The following is an 18632-nucleotide window of genomic DNA, read 5'->3' on the forward strand; positions in this document are numbered from 1 at the left end:
CAAAAACGAAGCAGGGACTAAATCAATGACAAGCATTTTGGTATCTCTCTCCCCTGCATAGTGAAAAGGCCAAGGGCTATTTAATATTCACTCATCTGCCAAGATGTGCCCATCTAATCAGGTGTGACTGAGTAACCATGAAATTTTAGAGTGCCATCAAGCTGTCTTTAGACAGCAAGATTTTTCCCCCCTCATCTTTTGTGTGGTGTGGGAAGAAGACCAGTCACTGCTGTAGTTGCTTGATAAGCTCCCTATTGACCCCAGCAAAGTGGCAAATGCTGCATGGAAGTTTCAGTAATTTATGTGATTGGTGCTAGAGAGTCACTTTGACAGACTCCTTTTTTTAAAAAAAACACAGACTAAAAATGTGCATATTGAGTAACGAATTTGTTTTTGTTGTATTTTTGAGATGGAGTACTATAGACTACTATACAGTAAAGCAGGGGTGTCCAAACTTGGGAACTTTAAGACTTGTGGACTTCAACTCCCAGAATTCCCCAGCCAGCATGGCTGGCTGGGGAATTCTGGGAGTTGAAGTCCACAAGTCTTAAAGTTCCCAAGTTTGGACACCCCTGCAGTAAAGCATTGTTCTAAAACTGAACTAAACACAACAGTAAAACAAAACAGAAACGTGCAGGGGAGCAAGAGCCAGAATAGCATAGGAAAAAACTGAATTTCACCTCAGATATGAGGTGAAAAAACTAATGTTTTTTAGGAAGCCCACTCTCTCTCCTTCACAGTTAGTGCATACCTTGCTTCTTTTTTTCTTTTTTAAGTATACTTACCCCAAGAATATCTTAATTTTTAATTCACATGTAAAATTAATTTTAAATCTTAATGACACGGTTCCAAGTAAAACAAGTGTCATCTTAATACATATTGCAGCACAATGGGACTTGCTTTTGCTGGAATCATGTCATGGGAATAAAGGTATTCTTAAAAATAAAAAATCCAACTTCTCCTTGGTTCCAAGTATAATCCTCATCTCTTCTATGCCTGCTCTGTAGAGCTAAAATACAAGGTCAAACAACATGTTGAAGAACATCTGCAAAGCTAGAAGTTCCCACCCTAACTGCTGTGTAGACTTTGTAGCACAATGACGATTACTCATAAGATTCTTTGAGGTCAATAAAATATTGATTTAAAATATCCCATAAAATATCCAGTACATAAAATTATCCATAATTAGAAAATGGGTCACCCAAAAATAATCAGTTAGTTTTCAAAAGCCAGTTTGAGAAGAAAGGTTTACAGTACTTTTCTGAATGCCAAAAATGAAAGGACTGAGTTATTTTATTTTATTTTGTTTTATTTTATGTCAGTGTTGATTTCTGGCAACTGACTGGACTAATCCCTGCAATTTGCTTGGCAAGAATTTTCAGAACTAGTTTGCCCTTTCCTCCTTCCTAGGGCTGACATATTGGCCCAAAGTTCTCTAGCTGGCTTTGTGCCCAAGGCAGGACTAAAACTCATGCCTCCTAGTTTCTAGCCTAGTGCCTTAACCACTACATCAAACTGGTTCTCAAGTGCATCTCTGGGGGACAACATATTCCATCGTGTGAGGGTATGTTATGCTCCACATTTTTCTCATTTCTCACAGAGGCAAGACTTGAATTAGAACTTGGGAAGATATCTTCACAGAATGAACAAAATCATGCCCCTATGTTATCTCCCTGCCATATCATAGATTAGGATCAAACTGGGAATATAGGAAATGCCTTCAACAGATCTAGGGCTGACCATCCATCTAGCTTATTAAAAATATCAACATTCTGACAGCTACTAACCACAGTTTGGGGAATACTTTTTTAGACGCAGGAAATTGAACGTAAGTTTTCTGTTTGCAAAAAGTCTTAATAGTTTTTTGTTTTTTTTTTTAATTTAGACATACATTTTTTTTTATTTTTACAAATCTCTTCAAGGTCTTTGGAGGAATTGAACTAAGAAAGAATCACTCACATTTCAGAAAAATCCAAAAATAATTGTGTGGTGCACAGCAGTTCCATTAAATGCTACCACATTGAGACTTGGTATTTACTAATATTCAAATAGAGCCCCTCAGAACAAAATCAGCAGCACAGTCTTCTGGTATATAGCTACCTTTTCTATAAATAGAAAGTCAGCAAAACTATTAGGTGTTAAACCCAGGGAAACTGCCAAGGAAAATAAACATGGCAAAATTTATTTTAAGAGAAGAAGATACTGGGAAGGAACAGGAAGGTGTGACAAACATGTTCTCTGTGTATAAAAGTAGAATATTTGAAGGAATAGGATTCTTTTTAATATATATGGATACCAAAATTAGATGTGGAACAAAGAATGCTCGATTATGGCAGAGGGTAAGATTTTCAGATTTCTCACAAAGGTGCAGATTAAGATGTCTGCAATTAAAACTGAAATCTGAGAGAAAATCCTCACCAAAAGGTTTATATGGCTATATATCCCAATTAATGAAATTAATTTATCCGTTTAATTTCCTTCAAAGAATTAACCTGCTGAATTAAATTAGTTAGATATCAATCTGTATCTGATTTCTAGTGACTATGTTTATTCATTTATTTCAACCCATCTTTCCCAATGATAATCCACAGTTATTCAAATGACACTCCAGTGATGTCCTTGATCCTGTCCATCCACCTTATCCATTGTGTTATTCATCCTTTAATCTTGTCCAACATAATTGTTTTTCTAGTCAACAATCTGTATCAAATACAACAGTTTCTGCTTGCTGGTCATTGCCTTAATGAAGAAACCCGTCTTTAATTGGTCTACAATAGATAAACTTTCTGAAATGCCCAAACTGACTTCTTTGATCAGAGAAGAAACATTATCTACATTTATTGCTGGCTGAAAACCTCTTATAGACTTTTTTGCGTGAAACAGAAAAAAATGAACTTATGATTTATAGCTTGGCTGATTACAAAGAATAGATTATATATAGTTTTTTTGAATATTTAGCTCTTTTCATTCTTCTTTCTTTTTTCTTACTTTATTTTATTTTCTATTAGCTTTTATTTTATTGTTTAATTTTATATAAATAGATAGATTGGCTCTTCTTACTCTTGGATGCAATAGTCTACAAATCTATGAGGCAAAGTTGTTTATCTTTATTCTCTCATTCTTTCTTAATATCCAGACTTCAAAGTCATATATTACCAAAATTACCATTAAAGACAATTGCTTTAATTATTCTGAACCTTATACAAATATCCTTCTTTTGTTATCTTGTTTAAGATTATCATTGCCTGCTTCTATAGGATTAATCTTTATTTCTGCAGTTCAGCATTTTTATCTATTTTGGAGTCCAACCAAAGTAAACTATCTATCACATTCACTTCTTCAACATCAATTGCAAATTCATTCAGTATCCTGATTGACATGACATTTGGTTTCTGAACATTTAACATTATATCAGATGTTTAACATTCAGTATTTACTTTCATAATAAACTCGTCTAAGACTTCTTTACTTTCAGCTAACAAAGTGGTATCTGCTTATCACAAATTGTTATAATTTGATTGCAACAATCACCTTTCCTAATTATGTTGTTCTGATTATATCTTCCCCTGTAGAAATTGAACCATCATGGGGAAATACACATTGTTGTCAGATTCCCTTCCTAATCTGAACCACTCTGTTTCTTCAAACTCAATTCCTGCAGTAGCTTCTTGTTTGAAAGAAAGATTCCCTCAGACAAATAATTAGATTAGGTACATCTATTAGCCTCAATGTGTCTCAATCAAAAGCCTTAGTTTGTACAGTGAAGCAAAGCTAAACCTTCTAATTTTATCTCCAATATCTATTTTATATTAGCTCTCTCACCTTATGTTCCCCTATCTTCTCAAAAAACTGTTCATTTGGCATTTCTTTGCTTATGCAAGACTATAGTCTTCTTAATAAGAACTCAAACTAACTTAGCTTCTAGAAGAACTAGTACAGTGATGGCGAGCCTATGACATGCGTGTCAAAGGTGATATGCAACAATCATTTAGGTAACATACCAAGCATTCCCTATTCCTGACTACTGTTCACCAAAACACAGCCCATTTTCATATGAGTATTGGAGGCTGCAGAAACATGCAAGAATAAGCTGTGCTCTACAAGTTACACAAGAGGGCTATACTCTTGCATGGCCTCTGAAGCTTCCAAAAATCAAGTGAAAAGAGGGCATGTTTTTGCCTGATTTTCAGTGGCCACTGAAGTGCATGCTCCAATGTAACTTCAAGAATAAATGTGTTATGCAACTCAGAGCAGCCATTGATAAGCTCCTATAGTCAACAGAAAGAGAACGCCTATGTTCTCCTGGAGAACGCCTGGAGATAAGTGGCATATGGCAGATCCTGGAACTGCTGGGCCACATGGGCAATCATGCCATTCCCCAAGGCTCACACATCTTGGGGAACAGCACTAGGCAGCCATTTTGAGGGGAAGTGGTGGCACTAGGGCTGATGTTGATGTCTGGGCTTTAATTTCAAACCCAGCTTTCATGCTGCCATCAAGTGCCACTGTTCAGGATGACCTAGATGGGCAAGGGAAAAAAGAGAGAATTTGTGTGGGTGTGTGTGGGTGTTCTGGGTGAGGGGAGGGTTGACATGGCAGCAGAGACAGGCATTTTCTGAATTTTTCACACACTGACAAAAGATTCACCATCACTGAAACTAGTGTAATAATTCAGTAATGTGCACATTCTTTTGCTTCTCCCCTCTTCAATATAACCGTAAACTCTGATCATTTCCAGTCTCTTGGCAAAACTAGCTCCATATTTCTTGTCATAAAGATGTTAGACTTTTAAATGATTCTTCTCCTTTAGTTTCATTCATTTCTATGGGTGTTTTATCTATCCTGATGCTTTCCTGTGACTGCTGTTCTATTGCTTCTTATACTTCATTTCTTAATTGAATCAGCTATCTAAATGTTTCAGTCATTCTTCAAATATATTTGTAAAGAGTTTCAATATAATCTTATCTTCCTTTAATCTAATTTAGCTTAATTAGAACTCTTTCACAATTCCTAAATAGCTATATTTAGCTATACATTCCAATAATTTTTCTTAAATGCATTTCTTATTATATTATTATTTTGACTGATTTGTTGACATTTTTGGCTGAGCATTCCTTGTCTTTTCCTACATATTATCAAAAGTCTGTGTTCAGTTATCTTATATCTGTCTTCTTCCTCAAGGCTCTATCACTCAAAGCCTATCACAATAGTTTATCCTGAAATCTACTTATATATTTTTCCTCTTTGAAATGTTGGGAATATTTTTTTCACTTCCATTTTTACCATTTCTCCTGCCTCTTTCTATAATTTCTTGGGTGCTCTCTCTCATAAGGCAAGTCAGCCCCAAATCAGTTTCTTTTAACTACTCTTATATTCTGATTGTACCACATGTCTAACAATGCTGGCATAGTTACCTTTTTCAATTTTCTTGGGTCAATCCTTATGTTTGATATCAATTATTCATATTCTCTCCTAGAGTCTGCTTCAGAAGTGTCCTCCTTAACTGGATTGCACTTCTCCATTTTTCCCCATCAGACATTGCCTGCCATGTTTTGTTTCATCACCTCAGCCCAGCCCAGCAAGGATCTTAAAACGGAATCTGGATTGTTTGCAACTTTGCTCCCACAACACTCATATGCCTCAGCGCCTCTCACTAGAACAGGGGTGTCCAAACTTGGCAACTTTAAGACTTGTGGACTTCAACTCCCAGAATTCCCCAGCCAGCAGAGCTGGCTGGGGAATTCTAGGAGTCAAAGTCCACAAGTCTTAAAGTTGCCAAGTTTGGACACCCCTGCACTAGAAGGACTGATCTTATTCTATTTTGAAATGATTTTTTTTGGGGGGGGGGAATTCTTCTGCTTTCACAATAATTTCACAACTCGGTCTTCCTTTGCAACATAAATGACACTCTTAATTTTGCTTCTGGCCTTTACTCATCTGATGTTGCTTGGTGGATCTGTTTTTGTTACCATAAGTCAGAGTCCTGGACTCTCTGAGATTATCTTGGTAACATGATAAAACCAAAAGTACCCCCAACTCATTTGATTACCAATACCGAAAAGTGCTCAGTGCCTGTACTAAAAGGGACAATGCAAAGTGATGCAGGGGTGGATACAGTGGACAACTGCAGGGTGATTATAGAATTTTAATTCAAGACTGGGACTGGACCACAGGAGTTTTATCAAAGCACACAGGCGGTGCCTTAATTTTAGAGCTACATTTTATGACCTATTTTGGATAAGAAGGTTTCTAAAAGTAAATCTCCTATTAAATGCCAAGGGATAGTTTCCAAGCCCTTAGGTATGATATCCTTTTACATCTAATTAAATTTGCCAGCATATCTTTGCAGTCTCGTTACATATTCTGTGCAACTGCCAAGAGTTAGCGAGGAAGTTAAGTTTGCTAAAATGATGTTGTGTGTCAGCAGTAGCAGAAATAAATCTAAATCGCTATTTTTAAATATCTAAAATATCCCCATTGAAGTTTGCTTGTGAAATCACATATTTACTGAAGTGTCATTTCCATGGCTAAGGAAACCAATTGTGTATTCTGCTACATTTTATGGAAACTTTTATAAAGCCTGAAGATCGATTTAGATTTTCCTGTAACATTTTTATATCCTCTATTTGCTTAAGCTTGCCTTCAGTTCTTGTTTATTTTCCCCCCCATATTGCTTGAGAGAACAGGGTGTCACAACACCACAAGCTGAGATCATTTACACCCCTCGGGCTTACAGCTGTAATCCCCCACTGTACTTGGTTAAAAAAAGGAAGACACAGCCAACACCAAGAAGCTGCTTTATCAGGCACAGTGTGAAGAAAAAATCACGGGAGAACTGTACATGTTTCCATGTGCAGTTACTTTCATGACAATGTAGAAGGAGAAATGGGTTGGTCTGTTTTTGACTGATTTTTTTAGCTAAAATTCAGAAAGAGGTTTGAACTAACAAATTTTACTCAAAGGCAAAAGGTTTTTCTTTTTGAGTTGCAGCTCATTTCTTCTTCAGGTGTTCGTCAGGTATACAGTGAAATGGGCTACAGCTCACAAAAGCTTATGCCTTTTAATTGTAGGAAGTTAGCACCCATACATGTCCTAGAAAAATGAAATATGTTAGGAAATATTAAAAGGGCAGAATATTTCCCCCTAAAAGGGAGGCAGAACCTCAGCCCCCCCCCCCCAGCTTTGTCAATGGCCATTAAGGCCTGAGCCACTTCATCTGCAACGCAAAAGACATGGCCTCCAGGGCATAATAGGACCCCTCTAGCAACAGAAACTCACCACATGGGACCTAGGAAGATTATACCAGCAAAGCTTAGCCAAGCTTGGGACTCAAGACAGCCTACAGAGTTGCCCCTGCATGGCCCCATGGGAGTCTGACAACCAATCAGAATACAAGCTCAAATTCAAAAGCCCAGAGAGGGTATAAAACCCAGGGACTCTCAGCATCTCTTCCCCTTTTTGTTCAAGATCTTCAAGGCATGTGATCCTCTTTTTCCCAGAACCTCAAACCATGTGGTCCTGTCCACCATTAAAACCATCTTTCCAAACAGCCTCCATGTTTCCAGTGTCTTTCTCCCCACTTGGAACTGAATCCAGGTGGACATTTCTTCCAACATAATAAAATGTGTTAGCTGGAAAAAATGCTTCTAGATTCCTCCTGATTTGTGATTACTTTCCTGGCATTTGTTCTTAACTGCAATTTCAGCTTTCCTGAGCAAACATGAAATGTATGCATGACATTTCATTCTCTTGACCCACTAAGAGCCCTCATTTATTTTTCTGTCCTTTCTTCCTAACCCAATCATCATGTTGTCCTCAGTCTAAGTTCAAAGTTCAGACTTATTGTAAAAGCTATTTGTCAATTCATTGAGGGCAGGGAGAAGATGATGTTAAAATATATATGTTCATTAAGTAAGTATAATCTTTATTGTCATTGTACTTAAATACAACAAAATTGGTATTGTTGCATCTTCCAAATTTTTGTTCTTCCTTTGTCACTGCTTGGTTCAATTTTACCCATTGTGCCACTGCCTAGCCTCTTTGAAAAAAATGTGGCCTTAAATAGATAAAATGTTGCCCACCCTTTTAATATGCAATTGGAACCAACATAGCATTGATGAAGTGAGAAGAAACAAGCTGGAGTGGTCCATAAGCTTAAACACTAACTATGCTCTCAGCTAAAACAGGGACACAAGAAACCTAAAACATGGTACATTTGATAGGCTGGAGCAGACATATGGATTGCTCAGGGATAACCTAAAGACATTGCTCAGGTGGAGGACTCTACAGAATAGCAGCCTGAGCCAATCATTGCTGAAAGAGTTTGAGCAAAATCAGACTTTGGTGTACATACAGAGTGATAACAATGGACAGGACTTGATAATGGAACATACATGCTCCAATGTGTTTAAAAAAACAAGGTTTAGGAGCTGTTAATCTGTTGAATTGCTAAAACAAATGTGCAGCTTTTAGGGAGTTTTTTAAAATGATTTTTTTTAATGTGGTAAGCTAGATATGGTGTTTTCAACATTTGGAATAAATGTATGTGTTTTTCTGCCGCAAGGCTACAGTAAGCTTAGCGGGAAGCCTCAAACAGAACAGATGGCATTTTCTTCAAATAGAAGCAAACAACCTTGAGACAACACTTCCCTTCTCCATAAAATATCCCATAAGTATTCCCAACCCTGACCTTGTTAGAAAAAATAAAATAAAATTTAGCAAATTTCAAGTCATAACAAGCTAAATGCTTGCAAATGTGGGAAGGTGTATTAAAATATGTCAGGCTGTTTATCTATCTAGCCAAATGCTGCCAACTTTGATTGGCAGATACTCCCTGGAGCCTCAGTAAAGAAAGATCTTTCTTATCATCCAATGTCCAATCCATTAAAATAACAATACCTTCAATCGAATATACTTCTCCCTTCAAAGCAGATGGGATACTTTTGAATTCTGCTCTTTACTGAGGAAAGGTGAATTCACTGCAAATCCAAATCATAAAACAAAATGCCTCTAAAGCAGTGGTTCCCAAAGTGGGCAGTACCACCCTCTTGGGGGGGGGGGATGGCTTAGGGGGGTGCTAAGAGGCAAGGGGGGCAGCAGAGGAGTGCTGGAGGAGGCCCCCTTTAGCGAGCCATTTAGAACCAGTTCACTCACTCACCCCCGCCCATCCAGAAGCTGCTCGATCACTCGCTCCCCCCGCCCGTCGGCACTATGCTAGCCCTGCCCACTGCTCACTGATTGGATGGCTCACCAACCGCCATCCCTGTGTCTAAGAGCCATATCTAAATCTAGTTACCTTTTTTTCTGCTTGGCTTTCTATAGATAGAGCTCGGGTGGGGCGATTGGTGAGCCAGCCAATCAGTGAGCGGTGGGCAGGGCTAGCATAGTGCAGACAGGTGGGGGGAGCGAGCAATCAAAGTGAGGCCCCTTCACCTCCCTTCGCTCCCACTTTCTCTTGATGAGGTTGCCGCAGCTTCCGGGCGTGGACGGAAGGAGGTAGCCAGAGCGGCGGGGCAGCCCAAGCGGGCGAGCGAACAAGCTGACTGATCCTCCATTGCTCGCCCGCCCGGGCCACTCTGGCTACCGCCATCCATCCACGCCTGGTAGCTGCAGCGACCTCATCAAGACAAAATGGGAGCGAAGGAAGGCGAAGGGGCCTCAGTGCCCTCCCTGATCCTCCTTCGCTCATTCGCTATTTTGCCTGCACAGGGCACTTCAGCAGAAGCACTTTGCTGGCGGCCAGACCTCCCGTCCCCGGGGCAATGGGTGGTCGTTTGCACAGTGCAGCCAGCACCTAGGTGGTAAGCTCCCACCGCCATCCCCACCCCCGCGCCCGTGCTTGCAGGCGGCCATGCAGCCCTGTGCTATAAGCAAGCCAGGGATCCTCGCAAGGCTGCTGAATCCTAAGGGAGATGCGAATGGGACCAAAAATTGAAAAACAGGTGAAATTCTTTCTGGAGACCAGAAGCAAACACACACATACACACACAGCAAAAGTGTCTGGTTTTCAGTATAACCCTCCCTAGTGCTTGGAGAAAAAATAAAGGAACATTTGGATATACATTTTGAATTAACTTGGGAAGAAAATTGCTAAAATCACTTTTAGCTGTGTTCTGCATTAAGGATTCATGCAGTAGCATTTCCTATTGAATTAGCAGAGTAATATTTGCAACAGCCAGCTAAGATAGTTTTATCTGTCTTATAATGTCCATGGGTAGAGGACTTAGGCATAAGTGAAATGTTTGCCTCTGATTATATAATAAATTCACAGCTTATACATTTGAATTAGATGTTTTTCAATTCATGTTTAACCTATACTTGATATACTTGTATTCAATACACAAGGTGTTAATTATGTCAATGGAAGAGATAGGAAACTGCATTAGTGATATATATGTCAATGTGTTGATTTGTACTAAAAATGTTTAGCTTAAAGAAGATAATAATAATAATAATAATAATAATAATAATAATAATAATAATAATAATAATAATAATAATAATAATAATAATAATAATAATAATAATAATAATAATATGATTCCCCAAAGAGGTAAAAGGCTACATTTTGCTAGAGTTATTCTTTGCTTCCAAACTGTTGAGGAGGGAGATTGGACTCCATTGTCTATATTTCCCTTTCCATCCCCATGGTTCTTTAGTGAAAATTATAACCCAAGAACATATTGATCTGTTAAAATGTTCCCATTCTCACTTTCCATATTGGGAATCCCTAGATACCATGCAATAATCTCATCAAATAATTCAAGCAAATGTTGATGACATTGAGCTGAAGCCAAAGTTCAAGAAATTGTACCAAGAGTTTTGGTTACAGAAAGAAATTTCTGATCGCTACCCTGCACTATGGACATTAGCTAAGAAGTTCCTTGTTGCATTTCCAACATCATATTTGGTGGAACGTGGCTTCAGTGCAGTCATCCAACTTCTCTCCAAGCAAAGAAATTGACTCCAGATTACTGAACGTGGTGATTTAAGACTCCTGCTAAGTGACTTAAAACCAGACATTGGAAACTGGAATCACTTTATCAAGTCCATCCATCACATTAAGAATTTACTAAACAGTGAAGTAGTTACTAAATTTACTATGTTACTAGTTACTAAGGTTCTTGATAAATGACTATCAGACTTTGAAAACCTGGTATCACTGGATCATGTTCAACAATTTTGTTGAATTAACACTAACTACAAAGGTTTTTAAATTGGATTTTGAATAAATGTGCAATTAATTGTTACAGTTTTGAATTTTACTGTCACTATCTTCCTTCCATCGTGCAAACCGCCCAGTCACATGACTCCCCCAGCCACACCCACCAAGCCACACCCACAGAACCGGTCATAAAAAAAATTGGATTCCACCACTGGATGGGGGGCACTGAGGATCAGTTTGTAGCACCAAGGGGGCGGTGGACTGAAAAAGTTTGGGAACCACTGCTCTAAAGCCAAGGCCTCCTTGTGAAGTACTGTGAAGCCATTACCATGGCAACTCCACTGCGCTGTACAGTAGAATCCATTTTACGGCAGTACAGTAGAAACCATTTTAAGGCACAATAGGCTGTATCTTAACACACATCCTGAGGGGTATTAGGGATGTCTTACCCCCCACATAATTTTTTCATAGAGTAAGTCATCTGTGTACCAAGTTTGGTTGACATTGCTTGAGGAGTTCCAGAGTTATGCTGGAACACACACACACACACACACACACACACACACACACACAGAGAGAGAGAGAGAGATTAAATGTATATGCAGCCCATCTTGCTATCCAAAGAACCATAACAAAACTTTATCATCAGAACAATTTGGATAACTCATCATCACATTATCTTTTGACTCTATACATTTCTATTTCTCTGCTAAATCCCAGATCCTCCTTTGCAATAAATAAGTAAGAGTTACTTATGTCTCTTATTTAAACAGTAGCTTTTATAGTTTTTTGTCATTATTCCCTGGGTCCAGTGACGTGCGGTGAGATTTATGACTGGTGAGGCACTGACACAGTGCTGGGTTTCAAATATTTTTAGACTTGTGGACTTCAACTCCCAGAATTCCACAGCCAGGCATGCTCAGTTCCAATTTAAAGCGACAGCATTTGTTTTTCTCCTTTGCTCCTTCTTTCTTTTTCTTCTCCTTCCCCTCCTTCCTCCCTCTCTCCCTTCCTCCCCCTCTCTCAAACACACACACACAGAGAGAGAAGTTGGATTGGTATATCTCTCCTACCCCTTCCCTCTCTCACTCACTCTCAAACAATCCCCCCCACACACAAAAGTTGGATTGGATATCATTTATAGTGGCTTGAAAGCAGCTCCTCTGCCATCCCCCCCCCATCCCCCTGCTGCCTTTCCCAAACACCTCCACCATTGCAAATGCTGCCTGCTGTCTAGGTGGGAAATGCCTGGAACACAATAAAGCCCACCCACCACCTCCTGCTGGCAGGCTGGGGTGAGATGAGAGGCAGAGAAGCCGGAGGGGAGCCGATCCGAGCCTTCCAAAAGAAAGAGGCTGGGGGGAAGTGTGTGTACTATAGCATGGCTCTTTGCCTGGCTTCCTGCCTCCTCTTGTGGTCTCCTCAGTGCTCGCTTGTGCTCTCTCTCCCCAAGTGTAGTTTGATTGCAGGAGGAGCCACGTTGCCTTTTCAAACTTGTAATCAGTGAAGCTGGACTAGATTTTTATATAGTTTTATCCAGCTGTGTGTGTGAGAGAGAGAAATGAATGGGGGCCTGGGGAGGAAGTCACTACACTTGGGGAGGGAGAGCACCAGTGAGGAGACCACAGGAGGAGGCAGGAAGCCAGGCAAAGAGCCATGCTGTAGCACACACACTGGCCCCACAACGTGGCTCTGCCTGCAATCAAACTACTCTTGGGGAGGGAGAGCACAAGCGAGCCAGGGTCCTTCCCTCCAGCCTTTGCCCAAAGCCCTGCACAGCACCAGGAGGATGAAGTTTGAATCCCCCCCCTCCCTCCAACCCACACGTACCTTTTCCAGCTTTTTTTAACAGTTAAGCAGAGTCATCCACGGTGAGGCAGTAACTAGCTCAGCTTTTTCCTTTTACTTTTTTTTTTCATGATGAGAGTGGGGAGGCTGTGCCTCACTTGCCTCATCTGACTGCACGTCACTGCCTGGGTCTCCAACACCAGTTTGCTAGAGGAGGTATCCTTTTACTATTAAATAACTTACTGAATATATGGAAACTGTAAATTGCATAAAGCAAAGCATTAGCCTCAAAAGCTTTTGAATTCTATACCAGATATATATACATAACATTAAAAAAAAGCAGGTTGATGCTATTTGGAGATATTTAGATTTTCACAAAAAGGAATCCTGGGAAGCAGCTTCTGCAGTACATCTATGGCAATCATTTTGCTGAAATACTCATATCGTGCTCTCAGAATTCCAATGAAAGCCTTCTCCCAAAGTTGAAAAGCCATTTACTCATTATTCTGTGTAGACCGAATAGATCTCTGCCCTGGCATTAATTCAAGTTAGCCATTCTTGCAGTCCAGAAGACAGATTAGTTGTGGATCTAAACTACTTTATGCTCTGTACAGGAGTGGGTTCCTGCCAGTTCTAACCTCTTCTATAAAAGAGGTTCCACAAATCTACAGTGCCATTTAGAACCGGTTCCAGCACTCTCCCCCTGCCAGTCCCCACATCATCAAGATGAAGAGCAAGAGGAGGAATTCTGGGAGTTGAAGTCTACAAGTCTTAAAGCTGTCAAGTTTGAACACCCCTGGGGTTCTTTTTCTAAAGGGTTAGGGGTGCAGCCAAGGGTCTTGTAACTTGACAGCTTTAAGACATGCACACTTCAATGCCAGAGTTTCTGAGCCAACATTTTGGTTGCTAAGCAAGAGCATTGTTAAGTGAGTTTCACCACATTTTACAAGTTGGCCACGCCCACCCAGTCACATGGCTGGCAAGCCACTCCCACCTGGTCACATGGTCAGCAAGCCACTCCCACAAAGCAGGCCACACCTACAGAAGAGATTTTTTTAAAATTTGAAACCCACCACTGGCTCTGTAGCACCTGCAGAGAGGCGAGTGTGGCAGAGGAGGATTATAGAAAGCAAGGTTTTAGTCTCAGCAGCATGATCAAAGACCTACCACTTTTGTGTGTGCCATAGTGTTGCATGTACACACCAATGACTGGTCACAAGGTGGCAATTGCCATTCTGACTTTGTTGACCCTTCCTCCAAGGTAGATGAATGCCAGTTGGGTTCATGTCAAATTTCAACTGAATTTTGCAGAAATTCCACCAGTGCAAGACTTTAGCTCATTCACCCTATGCATAGATTGTCATTTTTGTATGCATTCAAAATCCATTATGGTAACTGTTGAAAGGAGAAGTGGAGAAGCCATTCTGAAACTACATAATTCACAATCTCAAATGATAGGGATAATTTGAGAGTAAATCAATAGTATAATAGTAAATCACTTAACCACTGAGAAGTGGTTCTAGGAAGTACTATGATACATTTTCCCATCAGATCTGGTCTATACTACTAGTATGCTGTTTAACGGTTAGTTTAGGTTAAAAAGTCTCCTATGTTTGTCTGTAAATCTAGTCTTATGTTTCTGTGTTGTAACTTTCTGCACTGGAATCCTATTTAATGTTCTTCAATTCAAGTGTAACTTAGAAAATTCATTTCAGCTACACACACACACACACAAACACATGCACACACATATTCATGATGAAAAAGTGCTCTGTGTGGAACTGTGTTGTAACTATGGTAACAACATGAGCGGGGAGCTGCCCATCATAAATATATAAACCATCCATTTAAAAAAGATTTCATTGTAGCAATGGTTGATCTGTGAACATTTCAGTCAGGGGCAGAGGCAGAATGGTTCTCATAGAATCGGTATTTCATTGTTCCCAGTTTTTTTAAAAAAAATCCTGAATGCATGCTGAAGATAAAACATTTTCTTCTCCTTTTTTTTTTAACTATGCAAAGCTCTGTTGATACTGAGTGAAATTCCAGCAGCTACCAACCATGGCAAATCTGAAAATGCGAATTCAGATTAACTTCCCATATCATTTTTTAAACTGAAATTAGATTGATCACTTTGCAATGTTGACTCTCCTATTTTCACACCTAATCAGAACAAAATCTATATATTGCTAAAACTCTTGTTTCTATAACTGGGTGAAACAATACATCATAGGGCAAGTATTTTTGAACCTGGGTACCTCATATGGACTAAAGTACAGAATCTGTCCAAAATCTGAGACCCATGACTCCCAAGGGAATAAATGTCATTTATCTCTTTAGGACAGTCACTCTTTCTCAACTCAACTCACAGGGTGTTGTGGGGAAAAATAGGAGGAGGAAGGAGTATTAGGTATGTCTGACACATCTATATCTATATTTATCTATCTATCTATCTATAAATCAATATTTATATCTATCTATATCTATATTCTCTCTCTCTCTCTCTCTCTCTCTCTCTCTCTCTCTCTCTCTCTCTCTCTCTCTCTCTCTCTGTGTGTGTGTGTGTGTTCCAGCATAACTCTGCAACACCTCAAGTGATTTCAACCAAATTTGGTACACAGGTTACTTACTCTCTGGAAACAAACACTGTAGGGGTAAGACACCTGTAGCACCTCTCGGGGTGTTTATTTATTTATTTATTCACATTTCTAAACCGCCCCCTCTCCCAAAAAGGGACTGGGGGCGGTGTACAGTCCACAATAAATCACAGATAAAATACAAATATAAATAGAACTATAAATATATGCATGTATGTGGAGGAGGTTAAAATTAAGAGTACTGTACAGAAGAATAAATATGAGGCTAAAAGCCCTAAAAACAAATTAAAACTAAAACATTACCCTTAAAATAACCAGATGAGAATATACTACCAGGAGTTCATAGATGTAACATTTATAATCATGCCAGGCCAGCTAGTCGGAACAGGTGAGTCTTCAATTTTTGTCAGAAGGAGCGGAAGTCCAAGGTGGTTCTAATGTCGGGGGGGAGGTCATTCCAGAGGGTTGGGCCCATCACAGAGAAGGCTCTACTCCTTGGCGCCGCCCGCTGGCATTGCCTAGTGGACGGCACTTGGAGAAGGCCCTCCCTGTGAGAGCGGATTGGCCGCAGGGATGTATGTGGGAGGATGCGATCCCGCAAGTAACTAGGTCCTGAGCCATGAAGCGCTTTAAAGATAGTAATCAGGACCTTGAAACGCACCCGAAAAACCACAGGTAGCCAGTGCAGCTCGCGCAGGAGCGGTGTTACGTGGGAGTATCTAGACCTCCCCATGATAACCCGCGCGGCCGCATTCTGGACTAACTGCAGTCTCCGGGCGCATCCCAAGGGAAGCCCCATGTAGAGAGCATTACAGTAATCTAGGCGAGACGTCACCAGCGCATGAGTGACTGTGTGTAGGGCATCCCGGTCCAGTAGGGGGCGCAATTGGCGCACCAGGCGAACCTGGTGGAACGCCCCCCTTGCCACGGCTGCCACATGGTCATCCATTGACAGCCGGGCATCTAGGAAGACGCCCAAATTGCGCGCCCGTTCCACAGGGGGCAGTAGCTCGTCCCCTATGGCCAGCGATGGAGTCAGCTGGCTGAACCGAGGTGCCGGAAGCCACAGCCACTCAGTCTTGGAGGGGTTGAGTTTGAGAGTGTTGTCCCCCATCCAGACCCCGACGGCTTCCAGACACCGGGACATCACTGCGACAGCCTCGTTGGGGTGGTTTGGGGTTGAAATGTACAGCTGCGTATCATCAGCGTACAGATGGTATTCAACCCCAAAACCATGGATGATCTCGCCCAGCGGCTTCACGTATGCATTGAACAGAAGGGGTGAGAGAACCGACCCCTGCGGCACCCCACAAGAGAGTGGCCTCGGGGTCGATCTCTGCCCCCCTGTCAACACATATTGCATCCGGCCGGAGAGGTAAGAGTCGAACCACCGTAACACGGTGCCTCCGACTCCCATCCCCTCCAGCCGGCGCAGAAGGATACCATGGTCGATGGTATCAAAAGCCGCTGAGAGATCTAATAGGACCAGGATAGAGGAACAACCTCTATCTCTGGCCCTCCAGAGATCATCAACCAACGGTGATGGTTGGTTGATGTGGTGTGTGTTATGATACAGCCTGTTGTGCCTTAAATGGCTTCTACCATACTGAAGTAAAATGGCTTGTACCATACAGCTCAGTGGAGTTGCCATGGTAATGGCTTCACAGTACTCCACTCCCGTTTCAGTCGGGTTTCAGGCCCGGCTACAGCATGGAGGCGGCATTGTTCGCGTTGGTCGATGATCTCTGGCGGGCCCGGGACAGGGGCTGCTCCTCTGTCCTGGTCCTATTAGACCTCTCGGCAGCTTTCGATACCATCAACCATGGTATCCTACTGTGACGACTCGCGGGTTAGGAGTGGGGGGGCACCATTTTACGGTGGTTCTCCTCCTACCTGTCAGATCGGTCGCAGTTCGTGTTGACTGGAGGGCAGGGATCGACCCCCAGGCGCATCACTTGTGGGGTGCTCCAGGGGTTGGTTCTCTCACCCCTCCTTTTCAGCATATATATGAAACCGCTGGGCGAGATCATCCATGGTTTTGGGGTACGGTATCCTCAATATGCTGATGATACCCAACTTTTCATCTCTACCCCAAACCACCCAAACGATGCTCTCGACATGATATCCCGATGCCTGGAGGCTTTGCGGATCTGGATGGGGAGGAACAGGCTCAAGCTCAATCCTTCCAAGACTGAGTGGCTGTGGTTTCTGTCATCCTGATTTGTGCATCTTGTTCCATCTTTGATGATAGGGGGAGTAATTTTAGCCCCCTCAGAGAAGGGGGTCCTCCTGGATACGCGGCTTAGTTTAGAAGAACATCTGACAGCCGTGACCAGGGGGCCTTTTACCAGGTTTGCCTGGTACATCAGTTGCGCCCCTTCCTGGATCGGGATGCTCTGTGCACAGTCACTCATGCCCTCGTCCTTTCTCGCCTGCACTACTGCAATGCTCTCTACATGGGGCTGCCCTTGAAGAGCACCCGGAGGCTTCAGCTGGTCCAGAATGCGGCCGTGCGGGTTATCATGGGGGTACCTAGGTGCTCCCATGTTACACCCCTTTTAGGCGGCCTGCACTGGTTGCCGGTTGTTTTCCGGGTGTGATTCAAGGTATTAATTTTGACCTTTAAAGCACTCCATGGCTTAGGCCCAGGGTACCTGCGAGACCACCTACTGCCACCAGTAGCCTCCCACCATCCAGTACAATCCCACAGAGTTGGCCTCCTCAGGGTGCCGTCGGCCAGACAGTGTTGGCTGGTGACCCCCAGGGGGAGAGCCTTCTCTGTGGGAGCGCCTTCCCTCTGGAATGAGCTGCCCCCGGAGCTTCGCATCATCCCTGACCTCCAGTCCTTCCGACGTGCCCTAAAAAGTTGGCTTTTCCAGCAAGCCGGCCTAGCATGTTAATTTTATCTCATTTTTTATATGTTATTGTCTTATTAATTGGGTTTGGTTTTTGGATATGTATCTAATTTCTTTTTAACTTTCGTGATATGTGTTCTTTAATGCTGTACGCTGCCCTGAATCCTTTGGGAGAAGGGCGGCATATAAATCCAATAAAACAAACAAACAAACAAACAAACAAACAAA

Source organism: Natrix helvetica, assembly GCF_964273705.1.
Source record: "Natrix helvetica genome assembly, chromosome: 1".
In the NCBI taxonomy this organism is placed as follows: Eukaryota; Metazoa; Chordata; class Lepidosauria; order Squamata; family Natricidae; genus Natrix; species Natrix helvetica.